General features: G+C 35.3%; 1 long non-coding RNA gene across 4 annotated transcripts; it reads left to right on the forward strand.

The window, feature by feature from the left end:
• Positions 1-769: 769 nt before the first annotated feature.
• Positions 770-4550, forward strand: LOC113320999. Of its 4 annotated transcripts, none has more exons than XR_003346406.1 (7): positions 770-1167; positions 1293-1331; positions 1546-1676; positions 2209-2441; positions 3184-3282; positions 3801-4054; positions 4146-4550. It is a non-coding gene; the product is annotated as an uncharacterized LOC113320999 (long non-coding RNA). The 4 variants fall into 4 exon arrangements; XR_003346405.1 differs by having other exon boundaries at positions 3801-3891; XR_003346408.1 differs by having other exon boundaries at positions 3816-4054.

The raw sequence follows: 4550 nt of genomic DNA on the forward strand, positions 1-4550 counted from the left end.
AATATAACTGGTTCAGTTGAAACCCAGGTTTTTAAAATGAGATATGACTTTATTAGGAACCATACGCTGTTGCTGCTGTATTGAAAAACATCTGACTAGATTTAAATTTAGTGTAATTCAACATTGTATAGATTGTTATTCTGATTTTTTCGATTTTCCGAATCTTCTTTGTATGATCAATTTCAAGGAGACGCATATTAATATGACGAGGGAGGCAGCAAAGGATAGAATCAGCGATTTGCCAGACTCTCTTATACATCATATCCATTATTTTCTTCACATCAAAGATGGTGCTCGTACTAGCATATTATCAAAAAGATGGAACTATCTCTGGACCACTATTCCCATCCTTGATTTTAGGAGTCTAGTTTACGATATCCCCTCTTCCGAGACTGAGAAGCTCATGGATTTTGTGGATGGAACGGTGAATCGTCATAAGTTGTCTAATCACTAGTTCAGAAAGGGCTATTAATCACGCTTTTAAATGACAAATTAATTGTGTGATTAGAATTTTACAAACAAATTTCGTATGAAAATGGTGAGGCCTTTCATTTAACGCAAAATAACTGTTATTTTAGAACGTGATAATTTATTACGTGTGTGATTTAATGACAAGAAACTAAATAACGGAATATGTCCGACAAAAAAGCTAGTTTTATGTACGCCCATCATTAATTTTCTATTGCGTACCCAAAAATGACCAGCTAGTTTATACATGTTTCTATAGCCACCGGCATGTTTGCCATAATCTAAGACTTTTGACACCCATCTTTATCTCTCGCTCTTCTTCCTTATTAAGTCTAACCTAACTGCGCCTCTCTCTTTCTTCTTCTTCCTCTTCTTCTCTTATACTCGATTATGAGCGAATATTTGGCAGATTTTCCCCAAAAGTAGTTTCTTTATTTCATTTGTTTGTTTTCCAATCGTATTATTCAGTCATACAAAAATTGAAGAGAGAATTGTTGAGTTATCTTCCTCTTCAGAGTTTATATGACTGAATTTTACCAAAACCTAACCCCGAATTCCTCAAATCACACACACAATTGTGCCTGTTTTATTATCTTCTCAACCCATAGTTGTTCAGATTTAGCCGTATAAGGAACCCAATTTTAATTTTACCATCTGAAACCCTACTTTCATTTTGATATTTCCTTATTAAAGTAGAAGGTAATAATCTTCGAGCCTTCAATTTCCCATTTATTCTTTATTATTATTAATTTCTTCACTAAACATTTAAGCCCTAGATGTTGTTTAAATCTTATTAATACTTCAAAGGGTTTTGATGTTTGCAGGTGTTTATTGGTAATTGATGGTGTCATGACTCTTACAAGGTAAAAACTTGTCTCTTTTCAATTACTGTTTATAAGTACCAGATCTGTAATTAGCTAACTTGTCTTGTTTAGGTTTCAATCTTCTTTTTTTTCGTTCATTCACTGATTTTTTTTTGGGTGTAGTTTTAAAGATCCTATAGGTTTAAGGTTACGGCTACATTACAATAGCATTTCCTTTTCTCTTGTTTATTCTGACAGTTTTGTTGGTGCTTAGGTTTCATTTGGTATTAGCATTATCGATACCTTGATTTAGGTATAATGGCTGTTTATGGAAGTGGATGGTCTAGGACTCTAGTGCTCATGCAACTTTCTATTTGTGGTGTGGTGGTGTTTCTGGTACAACAGGTAAGAAAGCAAACTCAAAAAATACAAGGGTTCATGTCTTCCATGTTTCATTTTGTTTATAAAGTTTAGGGAAATTTTCATTTTGATGTTTAACTGATGCCAGTCTCCTGTTCTTGGTGTCTCCATTTAGTGTGCCTAGTTTTTTTCTAGGTAATGTGGTTACTTTTTATTATGTGCTCATTTGCTTTATATATGCTCATTTTAGTTCTTTGTTTAGTAATCGTGTTATCATAGTGGAACATGATTGGTTACCATTATTTTAAACCTTTTTATTTTTCAATTTCAGTTTGTTGATTGCTAGCTATTATGTATGGATTAATACTGTTAAGGATTGGTAGATTAACTAGTATCACAGTAGCATTGCTTCATTTGATAGAAAACAGAGTTGGAACTTGGTATCTTGATTGTAATGAGAAAGTACCAAGTCCAATGGCTTTTTGTAAATGTGGTTTTTAATCTTGATTTAGATTGACTATAATGCAACTTTAATCTCTAGCGGCTTCACCGCGACTGCTGTTTTTTCTTCTTCTAGGTATTAGCGGACCCGGTCTTGTTATACATTTATCTCATGTCATCATTTCTGTTCTGATGCATCCTGAAAATCCTGCGGAGCTTGGTGGGAAGATGATGTCTATGGCTCTCTCAGGAAACTGGTCCCTGATGGAGTCAACAGAGTAACATGAGCGATGGTCCGGAGGCTGCTATGTAATCGAATCAGTTGAAGCTGGCTCCGATCAGAAATGACGTGACTTGAATCACTTCCTGGTAAGTCCCTTTTTGTGAAGTAGAGCAGTGTAGCTGTAGCAGGATACTGCTGATATATAAATACTAATAGTATAGGAAGTTGGTAATTCTGTTACCGGAATCTTTAGTGGGAATACTATAAAAACTGTAGTGGGACTATCTCGCAATCCTCTTTTTCTGTTGGGCACCAGAAGTCTGTTAGGAAATGTGAATTGAACTACAATACCACTTTGTTTCTCAATAATCTAAGAATAATGAATACTTATCTTGTCCATCCTCCTTATATTTGGTTCTGTCTGAAGGTTGTTTTACTCTTTAAATAAGATATTTTCCTGTAATTCTTATATTGAGAAGTAATTTTCTGTTGGATATTTGTGCATGTCGGCTTCATTTACTTATTAAGAGTACGGAACCACTGAACTCAGGCTACTTTACCCTGTTATACCAATCTTAATAACACCATGTAAATTGGACAAAATTGGAATCAGTTCTGGTCTGTGTTGGGAGAATCAAAATTTTGTCCATGACATGAAGTATGACTGGCCTTAAGTTTGGATTTACAGTTTGTGCCTAATTAACTTGCGTATGTGTGCTTTTTTTTTGTCTTCTCTTATATTATTGAGACGTTATCTGATTGGGTGATAGTCATATGAACTACATTTATTCACTGGCAATATGAAACACAAAAACTCCGAATAGGCATCTTAACGCATGTAGATCAAACTCTAGCAGGTGTTTGATCCTGGTTTCTCATCTTTCTCAGGAGGACTACCGGTGCAGATGTTGTATGAGTATTTTCTTGAGGTGTTGGCTTCCTTGTTGGCTGCTTAATGCTCCATTTATGTGGCTATGCTTTCTACAGGTAACCGAGTTTACAAAAAGTTTCATGAAGCCAATGCTATTACTTGGTCTTTATTCTAACTAAAGTTGAAAAAGTAATGCCAAATTGTTTATGTTATCTTTGAAGAGTACTTGTAATTGAGTATTTTTGGAATGGGATGCTCCTCGAGTTTCACAAGTGATTGCATAAAAACTCCCACATTCTGTCTTGCATCTGTTGTAGCGTCCAATGAATCCCGTCTGCATTTGTAATATGCATGTATATTGCCTCAACTGCGTCGTCACCACCATCATCTCATATTTGCATGGTCTTCCAGTTTATGCTTGTTCGCACTCTATTTAGTTAGGTATTGTTTTCTCAAGTATACGTAGTTCAACATCCTGTGTAACAAGGGATGTCCTTCTTGATTTTTGGCTTGTCAACATTCGTGTCCAACACTACTTGAACTCTTTTTTGGACGCTCAATCATTTTTCATTAGGCTTACTATTGAGTTTTAATTGATTATGGTCAGTAGTACCCTATCTAATGCCAAATGTAGTGATATGCGCAACAGGAAATGAGAAGTTTAACAACTATTGGGAAGCAGAACTATCCCAAGAGAATGTTCAGGAATCTGCACCATGGACAAGGTATGAGATTTCCCAATTGTCGGCAGGTGAACTTGCACACACATTGCATACATATGTGAGAACCACATAGAAATGTGATGTCAATGAGATATATACAAGTTTTGAAATGTGGATGACACATAGACATAAGTGTTGTGCATATGTGTTTGTTACATAAAAACCGGTAATTTTATTCTCAGCCTTTGAACTGTGATATTTAAATTAGATAATATAAATCATGATATCTTATACTAAGATGGTATCTTGTTATACAGGATACTGGGATCCAGCAGCACCCATTTGGTCTTTGCTTTCTGAGTTACAAGTGTTGATAGAGCAAAGTTGCAAAATAATGAAGATTATGATTGCGTGATTGATGGATGTAAGTGCGATGTTATGCGAGAGAGATGGAGTACTTGGAGATGTTTCAAGTGATAACATGATTAAGTGGTCAAAAGCTTATGTAACTCGAAGAGCGGCCAAATTAGAGTGGCAGGGCAACAGTAGACTGAATTCAGCCTTAATGTTCGATATGTAAGGTATTAGAGTGGCAGGGTGACGGTAGACTGAACTCGGTTTTAAAGTTCGATATGTAAGGTTGCTAGTATTTATCTTTCCATTTGTATCCAGAGATTCAATTTCTTTGAAAAAAATGATTAATAAAGTTAATTTTAGATTCA

Source organism: Papaver somniferum, chromosome 11 (assembly GCF_003573695.1).
Source record: "Papaver somniferum cultivar HN1 chromosome 11, ASM357369v1, whole genome shotgun sequence".
NCBI classification, from domain to species: Eukaryota; Viridiplantae; Streptophyta; class Magnoliopsida; order Ranunculales; family Papaveraceae; genus Papaver; species Papaver somniferum.